This window comes from Geospiza fortis, unplaced genomic scaffold, assembly GCF_000277835.1.
Source record: "Geospiza fortis unplaced genomic scaffold, GeoFor_1.0 scaffold1283, whole genome shotgun sequence".
In the NCBI taxonomy this organism is placed as follows: domain Eukaryota; kingdom Metazoa; phylum Chordata; class Aves; order Passeriformes; family Thraupidae; genus Geospiza; species Geospiza fortis.
In genome coordinates, this window is record NW_005054754.1 from 1972 (window position 1) to 18897 (window position 16926).

The 16926-nt window shown below is 37.4% G+C and overlaps 1 long non-coding RNA gene across 1 annotated transcript; it reads right to left on the reverse strand.

Moving 5' to 3' along the window:
* Positions 1-5340: 5340 nt before the first annotated feature.
* On the reverse strand, positions 5341-9481 carry LOC115949086. Its single transcript, XR_004082736.1, has 3 exons — positions 9228-9481; positions 7796-7931; positions 5341-5432 (listed from the first exon to the last, which is right to left on the reverse strand). It is a non-coding gene; the product is annotated as an uncharacterized LOC115949086 (long non-coding RNA).
* Positions 9482-16926: the final 7445 nt, after the last annotated feature.

Here is a 16926-nt window from a genome sequence, read left to right on the forward strand (position 1 = left end):
TAGTGAATTTATCACGGGGTGAAAAATAGATTTTTGAGATTTTTAGAATGGGGGTTCAGGGGACAAGATGGAGGAATATGGGCGTGTCCAGCTTTCCTCCTTCTTCTTCTTGGCCTCCATCTTCTGCTGTGATGTTGGCACTTTCAGATTGGTTTAGAGTAGAAGCTCACTGTCTAACATAGATGATAGGTATTGGAAAGTAATTGTAAATATTGTACATGTAGTTTTTAGTATAAAAAGATAATACCGCCCCGGGGGAGGCAGAGTGCCTCTGACTGTCTTGCTGAGCTGACCTTGGCAGGACAGGAGAAAGAATTTTATAGATAAGATACAATAAACAACCTTGAGACCGAGAAATGAAGAGTTCTGGCTCCTTCTTCGACCACCAGGCTGAGAAAAGAGACTTTCTAACATATCTCGTGGTCACTCTGACCACCTAGAGACCCCGAGACACTTCTTGGCATCTGAACTTTTCAACTTTGTCTTCGGAGCATGTGCAGTTACGGTGTTCCTTGGTCTGTCTCAACTGGCCTAAATTCTTTATTTTGTGGCTAATTTGATGCCTTAAGTTTTAGCTTTCATATTTTTCAGATTCTATACTGCATTGGTGTATAGTTCTGAGCTTCATATTAAGAAAGTTCTCTTCACAGGGTAGGTAGACGAAACAATCCTTTTCCAGCTTAAGAACCAAGGACTGTCGGAACTCAGTACATCCCTCCGGGTGTCCAGAGTTGCCGAGGACCCCGCTGGGGGTCTCGGAGACCTTGGCATGCTGCCCAGAACACCTGGGGATTTGATATTGACCCTTGGAGCAAGTTGCCAACTTTGTATGAGGACATGAAAGTCACACAGGTTTGAATAGTATAATAACAAAATGATCACAGGGTGAAAATGTAGATTTTAGGATTTTTGGTATGGGGGTTATGGGGACAAGATGGAGGAATCTGGGCATGTCTAGCCTTTCTCCTTCTTGTTCTCCATTTTCTGCAGTGATGTTGGCACTTTGGGATTGGTTTAGAGTAGAAGTGCACTGTCTAACATATGTGATAGGTATTGGAAATTAAGTGTAAATATGTTATATGTAGTTTGTAGTATAAAAGGACAACACCGCCTCGGGGGCAGTCAGAGTGCCTGTGGCTGCCCTGCAGAGCGGACCTCCGCTGGGCAGAAAGAAAATTTTATAGATAAGAATTAATAAACAACCTCAAGACTGAAAAGTGAAGAGCCCAGACTTGTTCTTCAGTTGCGCAGGCCAAAGCAGAGGCATCCTACGCATCTCGGGGCAGCAATTATTAACAGCTACCCGAGAAAGGACAACCATTACAAGCTTCAGGTCTAAAAAGCATATAAAATGGTGAACTGAAGAGAGCAAACAAGGAGGATGGGACTTCATAATCTGAAGCTGTAATTGGACAATTAACCCCAGTATGCAAATGGACCAAAACTTATAAAAGTGTGAAACCTTGCGATCGGTCATCCATCTTGTGACCATCTTGGGTCCATTTTGGGTGTAGCCCTGGCCAGGCTGTTGTACTGCCCAAGGCGTATCATTTTAAGGCCTTTTAATAAATACCTATTTTATTCTTTAGCTCATTCTAGTCTCTTTTCTAGGTCAGCCTCTCCAGGCATCAAATTGGCTTTACATTTGCCAATTTCTCATTAGTACTGTACTTATCTACCTCTGAAATTATCCACCTGGTGAGTTTTTTTTCTTTTTTCTATCTATTCAGCATTAAGCAACTAGTTAACCATATACTAGCCATTACATTGTATAAAAAGTTATTTATATCAGGTTATATAGGTATAAAAAAGTTATGATTCAGGTTATATAGGTATAAAAAGCTATAATTTGGGTTATATTGAAATCAGGTTATATAGATATATTAAGCTATATTGATATTTTATAACTCAACCTATATAAGCACTTTGTAACTTTGACCTAAGTTATATAGGCATAAACCCCTTTTTTTTAGAGGAAACACTAATTCCAGAGCATTTTATGCTAAACTTGTCTCTAAACTGAGACAGGATTGATGTTGCTATAGTTGAAATCTGTGTTCTCTGATTATGGACTTAATCTCAGGATATTCCTGTGCAATACTCTACAGTGCAACCCATAAGTGTGGTCTGGGCAACAAAAATAGATTTGTAGTAATTCCATTTGTTTGGGATTTTTTTATTGTTTTTAAGTATATTTAAATAGTTTGTTGGGGTTTTTTTTTGGGGGGGGAGGGGTTGGTTTTTGTCAACTGTAAATTCAGGCAGCTGAAAACTACTTCACCCTTCAAGGCAACAAGGCGTTTTAGCATAGATCAAAGCTTTCAGTGAGTCTTAGAGCAATGCATGCCTGTGTCCTGACAAAAAGACTTACTGAAGTCTTAATATAGTTTGAATTATATATATTTGTTATTAAGGACAAGACAGTGTTTTTCCCCAAGTTTGCATTAGCTCTGCATAGCAGCTGTCAAAAGAAAAATCCCCTTTGGTCTGTCTTATGATTCAGGAAAACAGTAACTGTTAACTCTGTAGCATCACGCAGGGATGAAGGCCCCATTCTATGTATTCACTACCATAAGTAATTTTTTATTGTGTAGTATATTTCTTTCTATCAGACCACAGTAAATGGAGAAGAGGCAAATTAGCAAAAACTCCTCTAAGATATAATTTCATTTTATCCATGTCCAATGTCAATACTTTAAAAGTCATTGGAAAAAAACATGTAGAGAAATGCACTTGAATTTGCAGGCATGCTGAGAGATTGTCTTGGAAAACTGAATTGCTCATTTATTTTATATTTTAATTATTCTAATGCTGCTTCACTTCATATAGAACCAATTTATGAGTGAATATAAGTAGTCACAGCAATATGCACAGACCAATAAAAAAGGAACAAGTGTTAGAGATCTGTGTCATGTATCTGAAATGTTTTTGTTTTAGAGGACAGAAATCAAGATAAGCTTGTCTGAGTCCTATTCAAGTAATTCCAACCCATCAAAGAAATGGGCTAGAAGAATTCAAGTGCTGTATTAGTTTTTTAAATCTCCATTCTCGCTGATTCAGTAACAGTGTAGATATGATCTTTAAAACAGGTTTTTTTGCAAAGCCTGTCTCTTAAGATCCCCCCCCCCCAACCCGCCCAGTTGATGCAATTTTAGCTCACATGTGCTACCTGACAGGAAATGTCATTTACAAGACTTAGTAAAAAGTTGCCGAAATCTGCCTCTGTCCTTCCTGTCCTCTTTGATACCCCTAAGAATCACATTCTGCATGTGGCTCTGGGCTTGCATGGATGAATAGTAGGGAAACAACTGTTTCTCATGTAGGATGTCTCAGTCTTCAGAGGCTTTTTAGAAAGTAAGATTTCTCTAGAAAGCTGCTGCCTTCTATTTCATTGGGTTTTTTTCTTTTAGTTGTGATGGAAGACATTCTTAAATGTTCAGAAAGATGTGTGGTGTTTCTTTTAAGGTCTGTTGTAAAACTTGTCAGGATAGTCCTCTGGGGAGCTTGGTCCTATACAACAAATTTGTACAGAATAGTTCTAGAAGTAAATATTCATTTCTGAAATCAGAGGCTTTTTGAAAAGTGTAACTCAGATGTGTTTACAAAATCAAACCCTTTCCAAAGTGTAAAAGAACTTTCATAGAAGTAAATTCTCATTTGTAGTTCATTTAACAGCTTAATTTATTAAACACAGTATGTAAAATCTACATTGTTGTTTCACTTTAAATGTTTACACACAGGAGTATTTTTAACCACAAAGCAACAGGAGCTTCCCATACCCTGCCTTTCTATGGGACGCACAAATATTAAATGCTACAAGAATTCCTGGCTCATTAAACTCTCTTTTCATTGCCTTCCCTTTATTTCCCTCCAAGCCTGGCACAAACTAACAGGCTTGAATTACAAAAGTAATTTTTAAACAGTTCCAAGGGAAAGTCTGTTGATATGAACTCCTGGAAATGGGGAAAACTCCTAGAGAGGTCTACAATTCTTCATTTGGAAAGAAGTTCTTACACAAAAGGTTCTTATTTTTTGGATACTGACTTGCAAAAATAATTTGAGTGCCACCACCTAAATAGTGCTGATACCTATGGTGCCATTTGTGAGAATTCAGGTACTTATTGGATTTCTATTAGTACTAGGTAGAGGTAATGTGAAAATACTCAAATGATGAAATTTCACCTCACTTTTCAGCTGCTGGCAATGTACAAAGGGAAAAATAGGCATTAACTACTTTTTTTTAAAGAATCAGAGCTACTTAAACTATTTGCGAACTACAGTTAATGTACATGTAAGCTCGTCATGCATCAAAAGACAAATTTTAGCAATATGTGAAAGGTCAATATGTATTTCTTTAACTGGATCTCTGAATTTTGACATTTAGCTTATCCATATGCAGAGGTCAGATGGTACCTTTATTCTGACAGCATTATCACACCATACCACACACTGTATATCTATTTGTATTAATCTAAGATCCAACTCTCCTCAGTAGTTAAACATTACCCTTTGTTATACATCAACCAGTGTATTTTTTGTTTGATTTTGCCTTTTTTTTTGTGTTTTCTTTTTTAATTACATGTTATAATTATACAACTATTCTTTATGGTATTCAAATAAACCTAAATTTCAGATTTTTTACAAGCAGGATGGAATGTCCAGCTGTATGTTCACTCTAACAGCTCTTGCAGTTCCTGTTTGAAGGATATGGCACATGCTGTGAAATGCACTAGCCACCAAAAAAAGTCTCAAAACACATTAAAAATATATACGCACTAAAAGCAATTTATATTGACAAATATGAATGTTGTTTATTAAGGCTGTGCTTCAGAAAGAGGCTATTCAGGGTTAAGTAGCCTTCATCAAGGCACAGAATGGGAAGAAGTAAGCACAGCTGTCTGTAGAAGATATGTAAAACCACTAGTGAGGTACACATGGAGCAAAGACAATTTCAAACTGCAAAACTGGTCATTATAACAAAACTGAACATAGTTAAATGGAAATACTGTGACTTTTCAATTGTCACAGTTCTACTTCACTACTAAAAACATGGCAAATATTTCCAAACATAAAATTTACAATTTGAATAAATGAAATACTTTAAACAAATTGCTTCACAGATCTGAACCCTGCATGGTTGTACTGTTTGGTCTAGAAGCATTTTGTAGACATCATAGGAACATTTCACATAAAACTGAAAATATAATTCAGATGAGTAATAAACAGGGCATTTCTAATATTTTTACACTTTCAAGTAGTTGAGTTCTTCCAACCACTGGGGTTTGTAACAAATGTGTCTTAGAGCAGTACAGGTTCATAGATTCCTTTAGCAGCAGAGGCCTCCTTTCAAAGGGCACGTGGTCTTTTGGGGTTGATCTGTTTACTGGCCTGTTCCTCCTCTTGCAGAGCTGCCCGGAAAGATTTCACTTTATCTTTAATGAAAAAGAGAGAATGAGTACTAATATGCCTGTGCTCAACACAGATCCTGAAACTAAGGCCTGATGCCCCACATACTGGCCCTAATGCAAAACAAAGAACACTCCTCTACAAAAATAGCTGAAGATACAAACTACAAGAGGATTGAGATAAGCTTAAATTTAATACTTACCATACAAACAAATTGCTTAACAACTTAGCCCCTTCTTAGATGCTACCCCTGTGTCCTGGTTTAGGGCAATTTTGGGAGAAAAAACCTCTAAAGGGGTTTCCTCTAGAAAAGCAAATTCAAGCGGCCCCTCTCCCAACTGGTTTGGGAAAAAGATTTCCTTGGAGAAAAGTGGAAAAAACTGTTTATTTAACAGGCAAAGCATTCACCAGCACAAAAAAACCCCTGAACAATATTAAACAATAAAACCTCTTGCCGCTCTGAAAGAGATGACAAACTCAGAAAGTCTCCTTCATGGGCTGTAGCTTGGCTCACTCAGTCTCTTTATCAGTCCCTCTGGCACTGGAAATGTCACAGGCCAGGCCAGGCCCTGGTGGGCCACAGGTGTGAGCTGCCAGTGCTGTTCTGGATGTTCAGTCCAGAGCAGGTTTAAACAGGTCCAAAGAAAAATAAAAACCCCAGTCCAGGGAACTTCTTTGCCTCAGCTAGCTAAAAACTAACTAAAAGCAAAAGAGAGCTCTGTCCCGCCGTCTGTTCGTCCACAGACAACACAGGAGCGGGAACGTGGAGGAGTGAGTGCAGTTTTTCTTCTTCTCCCCCCTTCACTCTCAAAACCAATCTTAAAGGTGCAAAACTTATTTCTGGGCTAAACAGACATGGGGAGATGAGCATCATAAAGTCACCCCAGGACACCCTGTCTCTTCTTAGGAAGAAATTCTTCCCTGTGAGGGTGGTGAGGCCCAGGCACAGGTTGACCAGAGAACCTGTGGCTGCTCCATCCCTGAAAGGGTTCAAGGCCAGGGTGGACAGGGCTTGGAGCAACCTGGTCTAGTGGAAGATGTCCCTGCCCATGGCAGGGAGGGGAATGAGAAGATCTTTAAGGTCCCTTCCAACCTAAACCATTCTGTGATTCTATGATAACAACTTTTCTATGAATGTGAAAAGCATTTGTGATTAAATTTTGGAAGTAAATAGAAATGCATCTTTTCATCATAGCTAGCACGAGAATAGGAGAAACCCTAGAAAATAAGTATGTCATCCTTTCCTATTTATATTCCTCCTCCACTCCTGTTCCACAGTAATATGCCCAAGAATGGGAAGAAGGAAACAAAACTGACAGCATAAAAAGTCAGTCCCAAAGTGACAGGACTAAAAGCTGAAATATTCAGTGACCATTATGTTTCATGAGCATAACAGAAAAGTTACTGGGAGAAAGAAGCTTTAACAGATCTTCCCTCCTGTAAAGCTATATATGTTATATCATGCTATTTGTAAAGATGCAAGGATCTTTTAGATATCCTTTATCTCCAGTATCTTGTTTCAAAAGCAGTATCTAATAAGTTATGGAAGAACAGGGAGTGACCTAAACTGTTTTTTTACTGCTGTTGTCTCCAATTGTCTTTCCCTGAAGAGGAAGCCATCATCCATAAGAAACAAAGGAATGTACATCAAATTCTTTGCTAAAGTATACTGGTACGAATACATGCATAAAAGAAAGCAGGCCACATCTGATTTGCTTGATGTATTCTAACTTACACCAGATACTCAGACTGAGTAAAATGTAAGATTTTATCTTATAAAGAGTTTTTTAACATAGATTTAAAAAATCCAAACGAAACCAGTATAGCATGTCTGCTGGAATGCAGATACATAGAGAAACTAAAATGAAAAATTAATCTCCATGAGGTACCAAGCTGACATGCTAAATTAAAAGACAAATCAAAGAGTCAATTTTGGTAACTAAACATTATCTGCAGTTGGTTTTTCAACAGAGAGAGGCTGACGAAATTTGGACAGAAAGGCTGCTAAGGAAAAAAGTAGGCTAAAAACCATGCTACTCAGAACTCAACATTACTCTTAAGCACAGACTGAAAATCAGCAGGCTTTCTTTTTTTTTTTTTTTTTCCCTTTATTCTTTTGGAACAAAGGAAAAGAAAAAAAACAACTCAAAGTTGCAGGATCAAGTTTATACTTCCTGGAGGTAAAGCAGACTCTTCCATTAAACTAGGATGGATTGAATACAGATGTGAACTTGTTCTTCAATAAATATTCCTTTCTCAGAACATTACAGGACAGCATGAGGTGAAAAAAGACCCCAAAACATAACCACACTCTTTTTATCCCCTTATTATTACTGCAAGTGTCCATGGCATATGAAAATGCACACAAAATTGATTAAAAGCAATCTACCTCTAAGTTCGGTCAGAATATCAATTTTTTGCTCTAGAATTGCTTCAAGTTGGGTCGCATAAGAATCCACATCATAGTCTGCTTCTTCTGTCATCTCAAGAAGAGCTTTTTCATGTTCCCGCCATCTAATAGATTCCTAGGTAAAGGTTAAAAAAACCTCAACTAATTACATTAACAAAGTTTCAATGCAAGTTTCAAGACAATTCATGAGCTGAATTATTCCTTTTCTCAAGATGATCACACTTTTACTGTCTAGTCACCTCACTATAATGTTTCTATCCTAAAATGAATCCTTATTCCTAATTTAGCAAAATTGTATGTTTTCTACATAGTTTCTTAACTCCAGTGGTCATAACAGCAACAGACAAATCCCAGCTACCCCAGTTCTCTTCAAATTCAGAAAATTAGGTGGTTGTAAAACTAAGAAATTAAGAACTTTATTTCATGGATATGTGCCCTTAGGTAGGTATCAAACTTTGAAGCCAGATTTCATTTTTAAGTATGGGCTGGTTGCCACTGACAATAATCATAATCATTGTTGTGTCATTGCAGTCAAGGAGCCAAAAAAATTCTGTCCATACTCAAAACCAATTTTGCCAGAAACTGTATAAAAGAAGAGCTAACTCTCCGGACAGATAAGAGTACTGTAAAAGATGGTTAAAGCAGATCTATGCAAAGCTGTGATTAGACGAACTGGTGTCCTTGGAAATGCTTTGATTAAAGTAAGTAGGTGACAGTTCTATGCATGCTGAGCCTGAAATACTGAAATTAAGTCTCCCTCTGTGCTCAGTAGTTCAATTAATATTGAAAGCATAGTCCAAAGCCCATATATGATTTGTTGGCTTTCAGGACAGATGGAGCTCTCACACTGGGATAGGATTTATGCCATCTAACGTTAACTTAGATATCCAAGAAACAAAGGAAGATCAAGACGTCCAGAGTACAGTTAATTCAGTTAATCTACTTTAGAGATTTTTTTGTTAGGATGGGATGTTTTGTGCCCCAAAATCAACAGCTTCCAGGTAAAAGCTGACAGAAGACAACTTCTGCATGTTACAGCTTGTATATTTTATATTCGTGCAACCCATCTTCACCCATGGCATAAACTAACAAGTAATGCTGCAAATGAAAGTCACTGAGACTCAGACACATTTCCTTCTAATGACTGCTGTGAGGAGCAGTAATCTCCAGCATAAGGCCAGATGGACACACAGAGGCAGTAACATCTTAACCTAATGCAGTTTGTCTCTCCAGAAGTTGCAAGTATTAGGACACAGCTATGGCATATGGCATGACTTTCATACTTCTGCATGCTTTACTTCAGGGCTAATGTTTCAAAATAACTAAATATCTACATCTGTTGTAAAATGTGTTATTTAGCATCATTACTGTATTACATGAACACATATCAATATTCCACTGAGTTACATACCTAAATTGAGATGTGTTGTATTGGTTTGGCACGGCCTGGTTTTTGGTAGCAGGGGGGCCACAAAGATGTCTCCTGTGAGGAGCTGCTGGAAGCTTCTGCCATGTCCAGCAGAGCCAATGTCTGATGGCTCTGAAGATGGACATGCTGCTGGCCAAAACTGGGCCAACGAGAGGGCTTGTTAATGCCTCTGTGATGACATATTTAAGAAGAAAATCAAAACAAAGTCACGGGGTTTTGCTTCTAGTCAGAGAAGAGGAGGAGGTGAGAATATATGAAGGAAAACAAAATGGTGACACCAAGGTCAGTGGAGAAGGAGGGGGAGGAGACGCTCCAGGCGCCAGAGTCGAGATTCCTCTGCAGGCCATGGTGAAGACCATGGTGAAGCAGGTTGTGCCCCTGCAGCCCATGGGGATCCACGCGGCATGCAGAGATCCACTCACAGCCCTGGGCGGGAGGTGCCCATATCAGAGAGGGTGGATGCCTGGAGAAGGCTGTGATCCAGTGGAAAACCCGGTGGAGAGAGAGGGCCCCTGCTTCCAGTCTGGAGCAGCCTGTCCTTGCCTGTGGGAGGGACCCCACAGTCTCACAGGAGAAGGACTCCTCTCCCAGAGCAGTGGAAGAAAATCTTGGTGATGAACTGACCAAAACCCCAATGCCCTGTCTCCCTGCGTTGTTGGTGGGAAGGAAGGAGGGGATGGGGGAAAAACGGCGTTTTAAGGGCTAATTCTACTTCTCATATTCCTCCTCTGATTCTGTTAGTAATAAAATTCACTTTGCAACTTAAGTTGAGCCTGGTTTGCCCTTGAAATATTTCTCCCAGTCCTTATCTCACTCATTAACTGTTTGTTAATTTTTTTCCCCTCCTCTGCCCAGCTGTGGCAGGGGAGGGTGAGCAAGCGACTCTTGTGGGTGCCTGGCATTGGGCCAGTCTCAAATCATGACATGTGTGTATTCCCTCCAGGTTTAATGTTTTGCTATTTTCTTGTAGCAGATGCTCCAAATGGACAGCCTGACTAAAGATTCTAAGGTTATGAACCAAAACAATTCACATTTCCTTCTGAAAACTAGTAACTCATACATATTAGAATTTATTTTGCAACTATAAAAGGCTCTGTGGTGCTGATCAGCATTACACTATGTGGTCAGTAGTCCTTTCAATGACCCTGACTAGTAGCAAATGAAAACTTTATGTATCTGTAAAAAGGAAGAAAACAGGCACTTAGAAATATATTTGTTTCTTCTGGATCTCAGTATCTCAGAGAAACATGTCACAGAAGGATATTTAAAGAAAATACTACGAGGGAGTATTGCTGTATTTTAGAGGGAGATGACCACACAGAAATGGTGCTGATAGGGACATTACTATATAGACACATTAGTATTAATTGCCAGCTTTGGCATTGGAATACTGGAATAGACTAGACAGTGAAATTGAAAATTTTGAGACCAATCTGAGTAAGCACCCTACAACTAGAAAGAAACAGTTACTAATGCTGGAAAAGGACTAACACAAAAAATATAGTAAATAGTTGAAATAGTAAAAAAGAAAATAGCAACTTTTCTTACAATAAAGACAGTCTGTTTAGGAAATCTCTGAAAGCAGCAGAATGACCAGATGATATCCTACATCTTCAAGAGTATGCACTTTTATTGGCAAAACCTGAATTCTAGTATTAGGATAAAACAAGGTAGGGTCCATCTTTTACCTGGAAGACAGCCCTGTGGTCTTCTACTACTTGCTCTTCCATTTCCACCATTTGTGACACAGCTTCATGGAAAGTAAACAACTGTGGAGAAACTTCCTCTTCCTAAAAACAATAGTTAGGCCTGTTAGACTCAAAAGAACTGTGGCTACACAAAATATATTTAATATAATCACAGATCATGAAAAGAAATATGCAGAAAGCAGAACCTGTCAAAAATAAAACTTAATACTTTCTAACAAGAAAATGTCCAGAAATGAGTGGACAGAGCAATACATTTAAACTGTTCAAAGAGTTAAATTTAATTAATATTCATAAAAAATTTCAAGCCACTAATCCTAATGGACACTGGAAAACAGAATATTCCCCATGAAAAAAAAACCCAAGTTAAAATAGTGGGAGGAGGAATTAATAAGGGAAGAATGTTAATTTCTAGTAGGTTTTAATAAGAAAACTTACTTTCTGTCAGGACTTTTTGTTGTGCCAATTTTCAAAAAAGAGAACAGCAATTACATTCAATGCATTTCAAGAAAACAAAATTAAATTAACCCTTTGGAAAAAAAGTGTAATAAACGTAAAGTAAAAAAATCAAAAAATTATGTTGTGATGAATACATTAGAAAAATGCACAACTTGGATTTACAAACTGGGACAAACAAGAGTTCTTTAAACATAAATAGTTAATCACAATAAAAGGGGAAAGCACTCGGTAGGCTGCAATTAATATTTTAGCAAAACAGTATGGTCTCTTCTACCATGCTTTTAAAATCTTTTAAAAAACACATTGAAAAGCATAATTGAATTCCACATGAACAAGGAAAAAGTATTATATGAAAGGATATCTGGCTGTATGGACTGTCCGGAGGGAAGCTCTAGGAATCACTAGCATGTTCTTATAAAATAAAGTCCAGGAAGTAGAGACAGCTATTAAAATGAGATATACAGCAAACACCATATAGAGGTGTTTGAAAAGGCAGAGAGTCTGGACAAAAATAATTTAGGGTAGTAAAGATTTTTCTTTTGTACCTTTCATCTGCATTTTCACAAACCAACTTGAACATTTAAGGAACCAGGACTAGAGCTGATAATCAGTAGTGAGGGAAAAAAAATGCCCTTTATAAGGTGCCTCTCAATCCCAGCTCTCCATTCATGCAGCCCAAGGAGACATCCTGGGAACATGATGTGGTTTTCTCTCAAACATTGCTCTGGGGCTTCACTCCATGAAAATCAGGATGTTGGGAAGAGGAATGGTGGGTAGCCAGATTTCTAAACACAGAGAAAGACAAACTCGCTCGAAACAGGGTTCTATGCAGGAAAAATAATGGTCAAACCACAGGAGTGTTAAATAAAATGAATGCATTTCCCAGGCTACTTCTAACTATCTAATACGAGATAAAACTATACTGGAAAAATGCACACTAAAAATGTGAGAGCCTAGAACAGACCCTGCCTAGATATTACAAGCCATAATCAGCAAGGAAGATAAGGAAAAATAAAACATTCTCCTCTCACCATTCAGGAACCTTTTTTTCTTTTGTATGTATGGGAATGAACATAATAGCATAAAGTGAAAAGGTGAAAAGGCATGCTGTATCTACTAAATGATATTGCTGACAGACTATAAATGCACATTACTCTGGATTTGTTTTGCCGTTGTATTTATCACTGCTTTCTGTGCAATGCTGTAAACCACTCACATTTTGTTCGCAAAGCAGTTTGAGATCATCTCTCTGAGGAGAACTCCCCACACTCCACTGTGTCTCTAAGTCATCAATCTGATTGGGAGCATGGTGTATAATAGGTGAGATATCTCCTGCAACACTAGGATCAACCATCAACTCCTTCACCCTACATTCAGAAAATATTTAAATTGTAAATTAGTAACTTCCTGTTCAAAAGAGTCACAACCAAAAATAAAGCTCATTTATGCACAATTTATTTCATTTAATAAGGATGCTGATTTTAGCTTCACAAATTTAATGTACTTTCAGTGACAAAAAGATGTTAGTTCAACTCCTAAAAATCACAGACTTTCAACTATTTGCAGGTGGATTGCAGTCCATCTTCTCACAAGAGGCATTTTTTGATTGAAATCTTAGTACTTATTAACTGTTAAGAGGGCAAAAATGTCCAGACCCTCAATATTAACTCCTCAATAAGGAATAATATTTGAAAGAAAAGTTCATTCAGCATCTTAAACTTGACCATTGTTTTTTATCTGTGCACACAATTGTGCTTTAAAAATATTAGTCAATCAGTACCCTACTAGATGTTATAAGCAAATCCACCAAGAATTTTGAAGAATATAATAACTTGCAGCCAACTATCTCAGAGAATGAATAGATCCTTTTATGAAAATAATTTAAAAGGTGAAAATATATTATTAAAATGTAAGGTTCTTGCAGCATGAAAATATTTTAAAGATGATAATGATTCTATCAAAAAAAGGCCCATTTAAAAGAACGTTTATGAAACAGACATCAAATTCTGCAAGTATAACAAGTTTAGAACAAATTCTTAATTTTTAAGGGGAATTTCTTTTTGAAGTAGCACATATTTAGTACAATGGAAACTATATTTCATTCATCTTTTGAATGATTAAAAGTTTTTAAAATATATATGTATTAAAATGATTTTCTTTTTAAATTATTTATATTCAAATTACCCTAAACACAGACTGATCAGATTTGGTCCACTAAATGTATGAAGGAGACATAATTTCTTTTTTTTTTTTTTTTAATGTATGAAGGAAACTAGCAAGCCTGGATACAGAATGTGGTCTTGTGAACAAAATAATGGAAAGATGATTGCAGATCATGCAGAACCATCACCTGACAAACAAAATAAAAACAAAGTATGTGTGACTCAAGGCAAGGGGACTAATGAAAGGTTTGTCTGTAAAATTGCATTGCCAAAAAGAAAATTATAAAATAAACATTCTGTATATAGAATGAAGTAGACCTGGTGATTGAAGGAGAAAAGTCATCATACTCATAGGAAGGAGAGAGATCAGAGCGACTGCCACTACCCTGTGAGAAGGGAATGTCTGAAGGACTAATTCCAAATTCCTTTACTCTGCAGCAGCAAAATACAGCAGCAAATTAAAAGAAAATTATCTCAAACACAGTTAAAATAACTGTTTTGCATTCTTTAATAGTTTAACAATAAAATTATTTTTACATTAAAAAAGAAGACTGTTGACATATTTAAATCTTCTGCAAATGGTTACATATCACTAACAAAATTGAACAATATCAGTGCTGGAAATATGCAGGAGAGTATAATAGCAGTGTTTTCAGAAGTGTAACTCCAGATTTCAGTTTTTGCAGTTAATAAAATTTGCTCTACATTCAGTATTTCATTAAACTGATCCTTTTAACATATCAAACCATTACAGTGCCTTAAATTCTATACTGCACCATCTGACACTGCACAAACACTGATGTTCAGCACTTGAAAACTACTTACTTGTCCTATGAAAACTATATATTGGTAGAAAAAATTAAAATACTACACAAAACATTTGAAGCAACTTTACAGTGATAGGCATAAAAAATTAACTCTACCCCAGCCAAAACCAGCACAACCCCCTAACAACATATGCATTTAACAGCAAGGGGAAGAAACAGTTTCTGCACACCAATTTAGCATACTAGGAATAGGTATTTGTTTTTCAGTGTCCATTTCTGAAGTCACTTCAGCAATACATATTCTATAAGGGATAGAAAGATACAACTAGTTTTGATTAATGTGACACATCCTTCATTATGTTACTGTAAGCAGGGGACTAGATGCCCTCTTCTCACCAGGAAGGGAATCACATAGACTGGTTCAAGCCAGGTGGATTTGCTACTACCTTGATCTAAACAGAAAGACATTTGGATACCAAGAAGAACGGATGATAAGTTACCCTAGCAGCCCTTTGTGCCTGATTAATGACTGGCTGCAGGGAGGGGGCAGGGGAAGCAAAACAGAAGATGTAGTTCTGCCCTATCTTTCACTGGGGCAAGCAGACCACTAGGTGGTAGCTTCTTCTGGCAAAACCAAGCTTTCTGATGGCCCAGAAACTTGTTTGCCTCCTTTGTTCTTTGCAGCAAAGTGGTGGGTGGGTCTCTGGGGTGCAAGGTCTGATTGAAGGCATATGCAGGACCCAATCTCCCCAAACATTAATCATAGAACTGCAGCTGTGGAAGGCTCCTTTCACACTGACTGAAGAGACAAACACTTTCAGAGAGCAGTACAGGTCTCAGAGATGATGCATCAGGCTCTGGAGGCACTAACTTCTTCTCCACTGATTATGTCACTGTTGGATTAGCTGACTGTATTTAGGGGTCTCAGATATTTGCCTGAAGTTGGGAAATATAAAATTTAGGCCACAGCAACTGCCAAATTTTCATAAGAATAAGCTAGTTTATATAGATCTATATATGATGTGATATATATAGAAAAGAAACATGCTGGCAACTGAATGCAATTCCACCAAGGGGATGAAAAATCACATTGCAGAAAGGTATTTCAGCTAACACCCCAGGGAATCATCATGAAAACTGCCTACCCCTAATGCAAGAGGTGATACATCCAGAGCAGGGACAAAACTAAAACAGGCATCTCCCAGATTCCTTGCAATCCCCACTATATCAATTTCTGAATAATGGCTTAAATGCGGTTTCTATTGATTCTCTTGCAATGGTTGCAAAAAGTTACAAATTTAATTAAATGTGAGCCTGAATCAGTAATCAGTATTTTGGGTTGAATCTTATTAAGAAATGCAAGTACACTAAAATTATTAAAGTAGTTAAAATAATTATACATTATGGAACAAGAATATTCCAAATATCAGCGACCAACAGCCAATAAAGCAATAACATTTTCCATACCTATTTGCATATCTCAATGTATTTAGTGTGTTTTCGCATGATGCTATCCCTGGAGAAATTGTAGCAATCTGGAGAAAACAAACCATGTGTTAATAAATCACTTTATACAGATGAATTTAAATTAATTTTTTATGTCCACTTTGATTTGAGATGTTCTACAAAAACTGTCTACTATGTACAACTGTCCTAATGTTGGAAATGATACAAAGTTTCAAATTTTTTTGTAACTTTAGTCAGTCTTGTTTGCCTTTGCCCTGGGGGAAGATAATTGAAGTTTCTTTTCAAAGGACTGTTTCATCACTCAAGGTGTGATTAGCTTAACATCCCAAGAGACTGGGAGTAGCATAGAAGATACACAAAAGATAACAACCATTAACGACCATTATAACCATTAACGACCATAAACTCCAAACATCACCCCTGGCATGGTCAGAGACACCTGGTCCATAAAAGACTGATAAGAGAACCAAGGAATGAGGACTAAATTAGCATCAGAGGTGAAGAAATCCATAACTGATAAGAAACCAAATACTAAGAACTGTGAGACCTGGGACCAATGAACATTGAACCAATTAATTTCTCTGGGTTTTGACTGTATAAGTACGTGAAAAATCTAGTAAAGAGTCATGTGTCATTGAATGATTTTCTCTGCACACCCAGGCAATGCGTGGATTAAATTATTTCTGTTGCACATCCTGGCCAGAATAAATTAATGCCTTGATACTCTAACACTAAAAATGTGGGAGAGTTTTAGTTTTTCCCATAGTTTCTGTTGATGGTTGTCACAAGGGTTTTGGGGTGAAGGAAGAGACGAGATGGGCTCCATGATCAGAAGGCTTGATTTATTAAGTTATGATATAAACATCTATTTTAACTATACTAAAAAGAAAAAGAAAGGGAAAGTTTCCAGAAGCTGCTAGCTACCTAACAATAGAAAGTAAAGAATGAATAACAAACCAGCTCTCCCAGACTGTGTCCGAGAGATCTCAGTTCTGGATTGGTCACCAACCCCAAACATCCAAACTGGGCCAATCCAGGCAGACCTGTTACATTCCACAGCAGCAGATAACCTATTGTTTATGTCTGGTTGCTGAACTTCTCAGCTTCAGCAGGAAAAATT